General features: G+C 43.3%; 1 protein-coding gene across 2 annotated transcripts in view; it reads left to right on the top strand.

The window, feature by feature from the left end:
* Nucleotides 1-7,640: 7,640 nt before the first annotated feature.
* The window catches only part of LOC143961794 (NACHT, LRR and PYD domains-containing protein 3-like), a 43,863-nt gene continuing 37,344 nt past the window's right edge, over nucleotides 7,641-14,159 (top strand). Inside the window, exon 1 of one of the 2 annotated variants that reach the window (XR_013270555.1) lies at nucleotides 7,641-7,852. The gene's annotated coding sequence lies outside the window, so the exon portion shown is untranslated. The remainder of the gene's footprint in view (nucleotides 7,853-14,159) is intronic. The other variant, XM_077471128.1, reaches the window with a different exon arrangement.

Genomic DNA, 14,159 nt, shown 5'->3' with positions numbered 1-14,159 from the left:
TAATAACAATGCCATAAATCTTTCCCCTAGTTTGTAGACGCTATAACTTTTGCGCACACCAATCAATATACGCTTATTGTGATTTCTATTACCAAAAATATGTAGACGAATACATATTGGCCTAAACTGAGGAAAAAAAAAATTTTTTTTGTTTTTTTTAAATTGGGGATATTTATTATAGCAAAAAGTATAAAATATTGTGTTTTTTTTCAAAATTGTCGGTATTGTTTTGTTTATAGCACAAAAAATAAAAACTTCAGAGATGATTAAATACCACCAAAAGAAAGCTCTATTTGTGCAAAAAAAAAGGACATCATTTTTTTTGGGTACAACGTCGGACGACCGCGCAATTGTCAGTTAAAGCGACGCAGTGCCGTATCGCAATAAATGGCCTGGTCATTGAGCAGTCAAATCTTCTGCTGAAGTGGTTAAAATATCTTCTGTAAATTCTGATAGTTGGGGAAATTACTAAACAATTGAAAGATACATTGCATAAACAGTGCAGATGAAAAAGAAAATAATACACTCTGAAAAGATATATCTGATTGTGCAATTCCAAGTGGCCCTGACGTGTTTCAACTAGGGTGGTCTTCCTCAGGGAATTGCCCTTGCTGAAGATCACCAATGGTGGAAAGACAGGGGGACAGGATGATGAGGGATGCAAGCACATGTGTCCCAAGCACAAGCGATATCAGCTGCGGTCAAGATATAATATTAACTTTTTGCGAAAATATCAGAGAGCATTTGCTCTGTGAGTAGGTGCAGGATGGAGGTGCTGTGACAAAATTGAAGACTTCCTTGTTTGAATGTCAGCTTTGCATGTTGTTTGTTTCCTCTTTATGATGGACTCTGGCTAATTAATTTAACAGGGGCTTTTGAAATTGCCCTCGCCATACTATATTTTTGGTCTACGGCTACTACTTCAGCACATGTTCTCTGATATTTTCGCAAAAAAGTCAAATTATATCTCGACCACGGCTGATATCCCTTGTGCTTGGGACAAATATGCTTGCATCCCTCCCCTTCTGTCCCCCAGTCCTCCAGTCTTTCCATCCTTGGTGATCTTCAACATAATATAACCCACATTGTTTGCTATACTGTATGAGCCATAAGACCCCTTGATGATCTGCCCAAGAGCAATCCCCTGAGGAAGACAACCCTGGTCAAAACGATTCAGGGCCACTGCAAATTGCACAATCATATATACCTTTTCAGGGTGTATTATTTTCTTTTTTGTCTGCACTGTTTATGCAGTGTGTCTAGTTTAGTAATTTCCCCGACTATTAGCATTTACAGGAGATATTTTAATATTCTTAAATAAATATTTATTTTTATGACAGTTTTTGTGTTATATTTGTTGCTTTGGTATCACAAAGCCCCAGTTCTCTCTACTCCCCATTTCCCTTGTGGACTGTATTTTGTAAAATAATTGGAGCTGATACTTACCATCAGGGGTCAAGTGTGGAACTCCCACCCAAGATCCACTCCCCCCACCAAAAGAAAATTAAAAAATGATACACTCATATGCACAAACACTTCAAAAGTGGTATTTTTCATCCAATTTTCGTATTGTGTGTATGAAACTTAACTGTTAGTACATAAAAAAACAATTCTCAATAAACATAAATACGGTAATTCTCTGAATAATCATCATTCATTCATTTGTGCTTCCATGCAAATGTGAACATCGTGTTCTGATCTTTATTGGGGAATTTTATTTTGTATATAGAGTGTTTATGTGGTGAGTTTACACTTTTCATTGAACAGAGTTTGGATAACACAGGGTTAAATGGAAAGGTCATAAATGAAGTGCACATTATCTGGACAGAATGTTGGGGAGATAGTGATGTGTTCCTGCTTAGGAGATGCATTTTAGCTTGGAGGGGCTGCAAACTCTGCAGGGCTCCAACACACACTCGCTGCTATTCCAACCCTTCACATATTTCCACATAAACTTCCCTCCTGGCATTAAACTTTGCCATGTATTGTGCTCAGCTTACCACCACAAACTGATGTTCTTCCCTCAGCTCACCTCTCTCCCTGCATGTCCTGTGAGCAGAATAGCTGTGCTCCTCCTCTGGGTTCTCTCATCATATGGCACGGAAGATAGAGGAGGGGGGATTCAGGGGGGATTCAGCGCAACACACAGAGCAAGTATGCAGGACAAGGTGGGGGGGGGGGTGAGGAGACAGAAAATCAGGAGGGGCTGGCGGGGAGGAGCGCATCACGAGAGGGGTCTGACTAAATACAATCTCTTAGCAGCAGGGACCTGATCTACCCCTCAGCTAGCTGTGATTGACAGGTAGATCGAAGCGGAAGCTGTCATGGGGCCCCCTACTAGCAATGCCTGAATGGTCAGGTGTGTGGCACTTACTATTGCGAGCTGTGTCGGCGGCTGCTGGTGTAGCACCTGCCACACAGCTTGCATACTTCAAAGTCTTGCAGGACATGGCTGCTAATGGGAACTGAGTTCCTGTTGTGGAAAAAAGTACAGGAACTCCGTTCCCGTGAGTTCTTGCAGGACTTGAGCCCTGCATCTCCCCCAATGTAATATTGGCTGAGCATGGATGGGTATGGCTGGGTATTGGCAGTGTAAGTATTGGCAGGGTAAGTATTGGCAGGGTATTGCAGAATATTGGCAGGATAAGTATTGGCAGGGTATTGCAGAGTATTGGCAGGGTATTGCAGATTATTGCTGGGTGTATTGCAGATTATTGCTGGGTATTGCAGATTATTGGCTGGGCATTGCTGGGTATTGCAGGGTAAGTATTGCAGAGTATTGGCAGAGTAAGTATTGCAGAGTATTCACAGGGTATGTATTGCAGAGTATTGGCAGAGTAAGTATTGCAGAGTATTGGCAGGGTAAGTATTGCAGAGTATTGGCAGAGTATGTATTGCAGAGTATTGGCAGAGTAAGCATTGCAGAGTATTGGCAGGGTAAGTATTGCAGAGTATTGGCCGAGTAAGTATTGCAGAGTATTGGCAGGGTATGTATTGCAGAGTATTGGCAGGATATTGCAGAGTATTGGCAGATTATTTCAGAGCATTGGCAGGGTATGTATTGCAGAGTATTGGCAGGGTATTGCAGAGTACTGGCAGGGTATGTATTGCAGAGTATTGGCAAGGTATTGCAGAGTATTGGCAGGGTATTGCCGAGTATTGGCAGGAAATTGCAGATTACTGGCAGGGTATGTATTGCAGAGTATTGGCAGGGTATTGCAGAGTACTGGCAGGGTATGTATTGCAGAGTATTGGCAGGGTATGTATTGCAGAGTACTGGCAGGGTATTGCAGAGTATTGGCAGGGTATTGCAGAGTACTGGCAGGGTATGTATTGCAGAGTATTGGCAGGGTATTGCAGAGTACTGGCAGGGTATGTATTGCAGAGTATTGGCAGGGTATGTATTGCAGAGTATTGGCAGGGTATTGCAGAGTACTGGCAGGGTATGTATTGCAGAGTATTGGCAGGGTATTGCAGAGTACTGGCAGGGTATGTATTGCAGAGTATTGGCAAGGTATTGCAGAGTATTGGCAGGGTATTGCAGAGTATTGGCAGGGTATTGCCGAGTATTGGCAGGAAATTGCAGATTACTGGCAGGGTATGTATTGCAGAGTATTGGCAGGGTATGTATTGCAGAGTATTGGCAGGGTATTGCAGAGTATTGGCAGGGTATTGCAGAGTACTGGCAGGGTATATATTGCAGAGTACTGGCAGGGTATTGCAGAGTATTGGCAGGGTATTGCAGAGTACTGGCAGGGTATGTATTGCAGAGTATTGGCAGGGTATTGCAGAGTACTGGCAGGGTATGTATTGCAGAGTATTGGCAGGGTATTGCAGAGTACTGGCAGGGTATGTATTGCAGAGTACTGGCAGGGTATTGCAGAGTACTGGCAGGGTATGTATTGCAGAATACTGGCAGGGTATGTATTGCAGACTGCAACTTAATAACACACTAACTTGGTATTCTCTTCCCTTCTCAGGAGAGAAGTAAACTGGCAACGGTGCAGTGGCTTTGGCCCCAGGAGGCCAGGACTGTCTGGCACTGGGTAGAGGGGAGGGAGGGGACAGTCCGGATTCCTGCTGTGTGTCTGTGGCTGGCTGCTCTGGAGGAGCTGCTCAGCCGTAGTCCTGGCCGTATACTGCGCACTGCCCACTGACTCCTGCCAGTGCGTGTCCACGTGTATGGCCGATGTCATGTGACTGGTTGCTAGACGCGGAGCGGCCCTAGCCTAGCAACCAGTCACTCGGGCGGCCACGGAGTATGCAAGCGGCTAATAGGAATGGCATTCCTGTTGTGGAAATAGTACGGGAACGCCGTTCCCATGCGTTCCCGCAGGACTCGAGCCCTGCTTACCATCAGTATGCTCTTTTCGCTGTATTTGGGATATACACTTTTAGCTCTTTTCTGTTTGTATGACCATCTGGGAACTACAAGTCCCAGCTACTAATTCCACCTGTGTGTCCAGTCATGTGGAACTGCAAGTCCCAGCATCCCCTTTACACATTACTTCTGTATACAGCTGAGAATTCAGTAAACACAATTTATCTGCTGTTTTGTACAGATGAGATAGGAATAGAGTCAAATCCACAAAGGGTAATAGGTGTAGTGCAGAGCGCCACCTAGAGACAAGAGAATCTGCCCGGGTTCAGTTCATAATGGGGGTTCATGAAAATATTCATGAAATCTAAAAAACCTGAACTCAGCAGTGATTCCTATTGAGGTCTATGGGGGAAATCTTGTTACATAATAATGGCCATTTGAAAGGCTAATAGGGGCAAGCTTTTGTCAAAAAAGTGGAAAGGGGGGGAATGTCATGGGGAACGTTTACAAATGTGAGGAGAGGTTTCTTTTATTGGCGCTTCAAAGTTGACATGGGCCTTGTAATTACATGCTTAGGAAATTCCTTTAATCTGTATGAGGTCTTAGAGAAGCGTGTGATTAGACAGTGTTATGCAGCGTACACACCACCAGACTTTCCGGCAGACTAGGTCCGAAGGGATTCGTTCATTGGACAATCCAATTGTGTGTGGGCTAATCCGATAGTTTCTCAGAAAAAAAAATCTGAAGGACCTAAAAATAGAACATAAATAAAGTTTAATTCTCAAAAGGGTACTTTAGCATAGGGTGACACTATGAAAGTACCAGTATTGGGGTGCCATCGTCCCGAAATTGGCTTATTTAGAAGATGACATAAAAAAAAAGATGGACTTTATAGGCACCCAAATAAAAAGACCTAAAGGGTATTTTTGTTATTTTATTAAAAAATAGATGTAAAAAGGAAAAGTTGAAATGTAGTTATTATAATAACATATCAGATACAGTTGATTTAATAGTATACTCGGTACATATAGAAATTGACATCACATAGTAACCACATTCATAATCATAGGTCAGGAGCAGTCCCTAGAACACTACCTGATGTAGGTATCAGATGAGTTGTGTGTCCAAGTCTACATCCCGGTATATCAGAATTTTCAAATCAGAGGCTCGACATGTTGCGTGTGAATCACGCTTCCTCAGGGGCAGCAATTTTCATAATAGTAGGAGGCTATTTTTTTATGTCATCTTCTAGAAATAGAACATGTTTCAAATCTATCTGACGGACTCAATTCCGATGGACTCAAATCGGGAAAATCGTTTGTCTGTGTGCTGGTCCGATGGACCAAATACGACGCAAGAGAAGCTATTGGCTACTGGCTATTGCACTTCCTTTCTTAGTCCCGTTTACGTCACCACGTTCAAAACGAACGGACTTTCGAACGGACTTAGTCCATTAGTGTGTGGCCAAGTCCGTTCGTTCGGAAAGTCTGTGGGAACTCCGTCGTGAAGACCGTCGGACCTAGTCTGCCGGAAAGTCTGGTCGTGTGTACGTGGCATTAGCCATGGCATTACATATTTTGGATGTGTAAATTGATTTATTAGCATTTGCATTGATCACAGCTTAAATACAGCAAGACAACCCCAAGCTGATTGATTTCAACCTGAAAAGGGGCTTTTTTGGTAGTTTTGGCTGCAAAATCTAAATTGAACGGCAGAAGTAGCAGTCACAGCAGATCAAAAAGCTAAAGGAGAGTTCACTCTTAGAAAAATAAAGCTAAAGCCCTCAACATTGAAATGAACAAGTGGGAAAACAGTTAACCAGTTCCCCTCTAAATATATATATATAGTGGAACCTCGGATTGCGAGTAACGCCGTTAATGAGCGTTTCGCAATACGAGCACTGTATTTAAAAAAAATCATAACTTGGTTTGCAAGTGTTGTCTCCCAAAACAAGCACAATTCAAGCCAAAGTGGTGTGCAGTACCGTGTTTGGCCTGAGGTGGTGGGGGGGCACACGAGCCGAGCCAAATAGCGCCGATCAGCGCTGTTCGGTGTTGCACAGAAAGGCCCCAGGACAGCTCTGCTGACCTCGGCAAATCTCGGGAAAAAAGTCTTTCCAAGGTTTGCCGAGGTCAGCCGAGGAGTCCTCTGGCCTTTTCAGTCGTTTCCAAGGCTCTCTGTTGCCCACCCGGCTCTGGCTGCATGCGGTATTGCATGTCTTTGAAGTCAATGCAGAACAAATTATTTTTGTTTCCATTGACTTCAATGGGGAAAGCTGCTTTGATATACTTTGGATTACGAGCATTCTCCTGGAACGGATTATGCTCGTAATTTGAGGTTCCACTGTATATATTTAGGCTTGTAAGTCTACATGGCCAATAGAAGCGAGAACAAAAAAAATCTACATGCAGGGCGCCAGACGCATGAATTACAATAATTATTTTTATTTTTTTAAGTATGTGATTAGAGCCAGAGGCTCTAATAGGTTTCAAAATCAGGTGGCTTGGGATGCAGAGGATGCACTCGGAGCCCACTCAGGTGTTACAATAGCGAATGAATATTCGCTGTTGAAACACTGATCCTCAATCCGGCCAATCAGAAGCGGGTGTGAGACCCCGTTTTCCGATTGGCCGAAAAAAGAAGACTCCCGATTGGCCGCCGAGGAGGAGGGAGGAAACAGAAGCCGCCCACCACCGTGATGACCTGTGGAGAACAATGGAATGGAAGGACACCGCCACCGCTGAACAGGGGAAGCTGCCGGTGAACAGATGGGGTAAGTGCTACCAACTGACTGGGGGCATATTATTCCCCCCCCCAAAAAAAAAATTACCACCTGCTGCCACTGGTTTTATGTACACTATAATGGGGATGATGGTAACTGGTAGGGTGGTTATAAGTTTTGCTAATCTGTCGGTGACTTGTAAGGGGGATTATTAGTATGTCTATTATCAATATGTTCTTATATCCGGGTTATACATACAGTATGTTGTGGTGTTCTATGTTTTAACCTGGTTTTGTATAAATAAAGCTGTTGTTGCTCTATTTATACAAAATCAATGCCGTGGAAAATGATTAAGGCTCCCTCTTCCCTCCACCCTCAGTCCCCCGTCTATGACAGATAGACATTCAGTTTGCTGGTTGAGTAGCTCTGCAGATCTTTTTATAATTAGACCCCTCAGGGTGAAATGTATTCACCTTGTTATACAGGACGAGGAATGTGGACACACCCAGCGCCGTGTTGCGTTGGAGATGAATGACGTTCGAACAGTCTATACAGGTGGAGGTGTGTTATGTTACTAGAAATCCCTTCTCACCCTCCTCCTGGATTCTGGAAGGACGTTATATGAGACGAGGCAGAAACACGTCTTCGCTCACTTCTGGTCTTCATAGGATAAGAAGAAGTTGGACTCTTTCTCTTCCAGAATCTTCTGTGATCGGACTCTTCACCTTTCTGGAAGATATTTTCAAGCCTCTTCATTGTCGGGAAGTACAAATAATTTGATTGGAGGATGTATGGGTAGATATAACAAGGTGAGACTCCACCAACCATTCTTAACCCCCCTGGCGGTGTTCCCGAGTCTGGCTCGGGGTGGAAGTTTTATACCAAAAGCGATAACCCCGAGCCAGACTCGGGACCGCATCACTGAATCCAGGAGGAGGATTACTTACCTTCTCCCCTGGATCCAGTGATGTCCCCTCGCTGTACGAGCGGCTCATCCTCCGCTCGATCTATCACGGAGCCGATCTATGTGCCCTGCGAGCATTTCGACGCATGGGGACGGAGATCGGCGCCAAATTCAAAAAGTGAAACACACACAGTATACATACAGTATAACGTAATCTTACAGATTGCATTGCTGTATGTAATAATTTCACATCCCTTTTGTCCCTAGTGGTCTGCCCAGTGTCCTGCATGCAGTTTTATATTATAAAAACTGTTCTTTATGCCTGGAAACTGGAGATTGTCCATAGCAACCAAAACTGTCCCTTTACATCAAAAATGATTTTAGACCAGATAGAAAACAGTGACAATAAATTGGAATCACTCGCAGAATTGAGCGATAGCGATTTGTGGGGAGATCCGTCATCAAATACTGAAAAGTAATGATGGCGAAAATTCTGCAACTCAGCAAATTTCAGTGTTTTTGATTTGATTACATTATTGAATAATTTTCATTATTGTTATATTATTATTTGGTATAATTATTTATAGTTATTTATTATATTATAATTTATGATTTCATTTTTCAAACTTTATCATACCCGGGATGTCTGCTAGACTCTGGTTTGGACAGATTTAAGTGAGTTATTCCTAAGAATTACAGGACTACAATTTAAGGCCGCGTACACACGGGTGGACTGTCTGCCCAACTTAGTCCGCCGAAACACATTTGAGCGGACAGTCCGCTCGTGTGTGGGCTTCAGCGGACTTTTTCAGCGGACTGTCTGACGAACAAAGTCTTACGGAATTTCTGTAAAACTGTCCGTCCAAACTTGGTTTGAGCGGACAGTCCGCCCGTGTGTGTGCCAGTCCGCTGTACTTTCGAAATGAGCGGACTTTTCCCGCCTCATTTCGAGCGCGTCTCCAGGTAGGCGGGGCCCGCAACAGAGACTTCGCGGGCCCCGCCGCCTGGTATGGACTTAAAGGGGAACCCCAACGCCGAAAAAAAACGGCGTGGGGGTTCCCCCCAAGTCCACAACAGACCCTTGTCCGAGCACGCTACCCGGCCGGCTAGGAAAGGGGGGCGAGCGAGCGTCCCCCCTCCTGAGCCGTACCAGGCCGCGTGCCCTCAACATGGGGGGTGCCTTGGGGAAGGGGGGGCCGCGCAGCCCCCCCACCCCAAAGCACCTTGTCCCCATGTTGATGAGGATAAGGGCCTCTTCCCGACAACCCTGGCCGTTGGTTGTCGGGGTCTGCGGGCGGGGGGCTTATCGGAATCCGGGAGCCCCCTTTAATAAGGGGGCCCCCGGATACCGGCCCCCCACCCTATGTGAATGAGTATGGGGTACAATGTAAAAATGTGAAAAATGGACCCTCGCGCTATTAAGTGCTCAAACGTGCAAAAATAACTAAATACGTGTCAAAAAATGGAAAAGTAAAAATTATAGCAATACAAAATCCACAGTGAAAGTGATACAAAAGTGCAAGTGTTGCTAAAAAAATGCAGCGGGACAAAATAGTTAACACCAACTATCACATAAGAATAAACAAAGTAAAAAGTCCTGCGCAAATGGTGCCACTAAAAAATAAATGTATAAAGAAATATAAATGTATAAAAAAATATAATATATAAAGTCAATAAATCAAGGTGAACACACCGATGTGTGAAAACAGTGAAAAAAAGGAGAAAAGGCGGGACCAGCTGTTCAAAAATAGATAAATCCAGGCTCTCAGAACTCTCACCTCAAAGATGGAATAATCAGGCAAAGTAAAATAACCCCAGAAGATTCTCCTTAATATTTCTCTATGTAATAACCAAGGAATAATAGATGAAGCCTGTAGTATATCCTTCTGCCACTAGAGGGCCATTTCCAATACTTGAATACAACACTGCAGCTTGTAATTCCGTGGTATAGAGCTTGAAAAAAACACAGAGAGGGGGAGAGGGAGAGAGAGAGGGGGACTCCAATAGTGTAGTAGTTGAATGAATGGACAAATTTATTAAAGCATAAAAAATGGACTCTCACATAAGCAAAAAAAAAAAAAAAAGGGTAACACAGAGCAGATAAAAATGAAGACCTGGCGTTTTCAGCCAGTCTTACGCTGTTTCCGGTTGTCCTACGGCCACTCCCTTATTGTAAAAGATATGATAGCACAGAATGGTGACTGTTATCCTGGCTATTTAAAGTGCTAGGTCACTGTAATAAATAAAATATAGATACACATACAAATATATACATTAAAAATATAAAAATATATAAATGCCAAAAATGTATCCAAATATTAAAATAAATATAAAATATTCTAAAAATATTTTATAAAAATATTTTATAAAAATATTTTATGGTGAATATATACACATATTATGGACAGCTGAAAAAGTAAAAAAATGGCATCCTGGAAATAGAGTATGACTTTACATGGATATATCCTATCATAATGAATTCCACAAGGGCAACACAATAATACACATATTAAAAAACATAGTACAATAAAAATATTAAAAATTATTTAAAAAACAATTAAGATCAAAGTCGACATTTAAACCATCAGGATAAAAAGATCTCATAATAAAAATCCATCTGGATTCCTTCTGACTAATGGTTCTAATTTTGTGACTCCACGAAGGATTAAATCTTTCAATACCCCAAAATTCCAGATGGGAGGGGTCCCTATTGTGTACTAGATCAAAATGTCTAGAGACACTGTGTTGTGGAAAACCCTTCAGGATGTTCTGTATGTGTTCTTTCAATCTTACTTTAAGTGCTCTTTTGGTTCTTCCAATATACTGTAATTTACAACTGCACTGTAAACAGTATACCACGCCTTACGTATGACATCCAATGAAATCCCGTATCTGATGTGTTTCCCCAGTAGTGGTGCTAGTAAAATCAGTTTTTTTATTTTGAAATTTTTTGCATGTAGACAAGTAAAACAATTTTTACAGGGATAAAAACCTTTCCCTGTAAAAAAAGTAAAATTTCTTTTCGGAGGAGGTTCTACCACAGATTTCGCTATAATGTCTCTCAAAGTGGGAGCCCTTTTGTAGATAATATTCGTTTTTTCCGGCAAAATATTCCTCAAATCTTTGTCTTTCTTAAGTATATGCCAATGTCGACTTAACATTTTGGAGATCTCCTTATGTTGTACATTAAAATCCAGTATTATTGACGGAATTTCACCATTAAACTTATTTTTGTCTTTATTGTTGTTTTCAAGCATCTTGAACCTATCCAAACTTTTGACATTATTCAATCTCTTTTTTTATGAAGGCATCATCATATCCTTTTTCCTTAAATCTAGTAGCAATTAGATCAGCCTGTTCCAAATAGTCCTCGATTTTGCTGCAATTTCTTCTAACCCGGACTAATTGTCCTTTGGGTATATTAAATAGCCATGGCTTGAAATGGCAGCTATTAATAGAAATGTAGCTGTTAGCATCAACGTTCTTAAAGTGAGTTTTTGTAATGATCTTACTTTTATCCAGGGAAATATTCAAGTCTAAAAAATCAATATTTTTATTATGTATTTTCCATTCCGAGTGGGAAAGAGTGCTATGCATACTAGCTCATTATGCCTTTGCCTTGCAGGTTGCATTTTTTTTTTAACTGCCTTTACTTCCTCTTTAATACCAAATAGACCAGAAATCTGTATATGGTGTGGGCTTCAAATAGATAGTATACAAATGGATGGTCTATACTGTATCGAGAGGAGGAGAGTCTGTATAATTCTATGTATCCCGTACACAACATCCCCCTATTGCTATCATGGGGGACTACAAGTCACTGCATCCCACCACTGATATAATGGGGATCTGCAAGTCCCAGCACCCCCATACTAATATCATGGGGGGGACTACAAGTGCCAGCATCCCTCCACTGATATCATGGGGGACTACAAGTCCCAGCACCCCCATACTAATATTATGGGGGGACTACATGTGCCAGCATCACTCCACTGATATCATGGGGGACTACAAGTCCCAGCATCTCTCCACTGATATCACAGGGGACTACAAGTCCCAGCATCCCTCCATTGAGATCAGAGGAGAACTACAAGTCGCAGTATCCCTCCACTGACGTCACAGGGAACTAAAATTTCCAGCATCCATCTATGAGAATGATCTAGCTGTGGTGAACTGCAGGTGTCAGCATACCCTCATCGACACTCCCTGAGTTCTACCATGAATTCTACCATGATGACTGGAGGGATATGATAAAGACTGCAAGGGATGGGTGCCCAGATGTGGACTCTGTACAATGCTGAGCAGTGGCGTCGCTAGGGGGTGGCTTTTGGAGCTATATCCCTGAGTCTGGGGCCCATAGCCCAGAGTCTCTGGAGGGGTCCCCATGGGAAGGGGAGGCTCTCTGGGGACCCTGATGTAAGTGGGGGAGGCTCTCTTGGGACCCTGATTTAAGGGGGGCTCTCTGAGGACCCTGATTTAAGGGCGTGGCTCTCTTGGGATCCTAATTTAAGGGGGGGCTCTCTGGGGACCCTGATTTAAGGGTGAGGGTCTCTGGGGGACCCTTATTTAAGGGGGAGGTTCTCCGGTGACCAAAATGTAAGGGGGATGCTCTCTGGGGACCCTGATTTAAGGGGAGGCTCTCTGGGGACCCTGATGTAAGGGGGAGGCTCTCTTGGGACACTGATTTAAGGTGGGCTCTCTGAGGACCCTGATTTAATGGGGAGGCTCTCTGGGGACCCTTATTTAAGGGGGAGGCTCTCTGGAGACCCTGATTTAAAGCTGAGGCTCTCTGGGGACCCTTATTTAAGGGGGAGGCTCTCTGGAGACCTTGATTTAAGGGGGAGATTCTCTGGTGACCAAAATGTAAGGGGGATGCTCTCTGGGGACCCTTATTTAAGGGGAGGCTCTCTGGGGACCCTGATGTAAGGGGGAGGCTCTCTTGGGACCCTTATTTAAGGGGGGCTCTCTGGAGACCCTGATTTAAGGGTGGCTCTCTGGGGATATATATATATATATATATATATATGCCCGCCCAAGCATATGACTTTCTTTACTACGCTGCTATGGGCCATAGCCCCAGATCATTTGTAGACCTAGCAATGCCCCTGATGCTGAGTATTACAAAATGTTGGAGATAAAGTTGATGGAGTAGAAAATAAATCTTTATATTTCACCTCCTAATCCTAACTGATCCTCAACCCTTCACCACCCTTCCCCTAGGTGACCCCAAACCCGAATTATCACCTGACCTAGAGGAGTCAGGAGAAGAAGAAATAGGGATCTATCTATATATCTACTGTTTATGTATGTATGTACTGTATGTATGGATCTATCCTATCTATCTGTCAGGAAGTTTATACAACATTTAAGTAGGTAATACTAATTATTTAACGGCTTCAATACCGGGCACGTTTACCCCCCTTCCTGCCAAGGCCAATTTTCAGCTTTTAGCACTGTCGCACTTTGAATGACAATTACACGGTCATACAACACTGTACCCATATGACATTTCTATCTTTTTCTTCACACAAATAGAGTTTTCTTTTGGTGGTATGTAATCACCATAAAAAAAAATGAAAAAAAAAGATTTTCTTAGTTTCTGTCAGAAAATTATGTAAATAAGTATTTTTTTTCCTTCAGAGATGGGCACTGATGTGGAGGCACTAATCTTCTGCACTGATGGGCACTGATAGGTGGCACGGATATGCGGTACAGATGAGCAATGATAGGCGGAACTGATAGGCTGCACTGATGGGCACTGATTAGGTGGCACTGATGTGGAGGCACTAATATTCCAAACTACTGGGCACTGATAGGTGGCACGGATATGCGGTACAGATGAGCAATGATAGGTGGCACTGATGATGGGCACTGATAGGCTGCACTGATGGGCACTGATTAGGTGGCACTGATGTGGAGGCACTAATATTCCAAACTACTGGGCACTGATAGGTGGCACGGATATGCGGTACAGATGAGCAATGATAGGTGGCACTGATGATGGGCACTGATAGGCTGCCGTGATGGGCACTGATTAGGTGGCATAGATGTGGAGGCACTAATATGCCACACTAATAGGTGGTACGGATATGCGGTACAGATGAGCACTGATAGTCAGCACTGAAGGGCACTGATAGGTGGCACTGATAGGCGGCACTGATGGGCACTGATAGGCTGCACTGATGGGCACTGATGAGGCAGCACTGGAGGGC

Source organism: Lithobates pipiens, unplaced genomic scaffold (genome assembly GCF_037356315.1).
Source record: "Lithobates pipiens isolate NorthernLeopardFrog02 unplaced genomic scaffold, aLitPip1_a1.2 Scaffold_8, whole genome shotgun sequence".
Taxonomy (NCBI): Eukaryota; Metazoa; Chordata; class Amphibia; order Anura; family Ranidae; genus Lithobates; species Lithobates pipiens.
The sequence above is the reverse complement of the archived record's forward strand: the minus strand, read 5'-3'. Positions and strand labels throughout refer to the sequence as shown.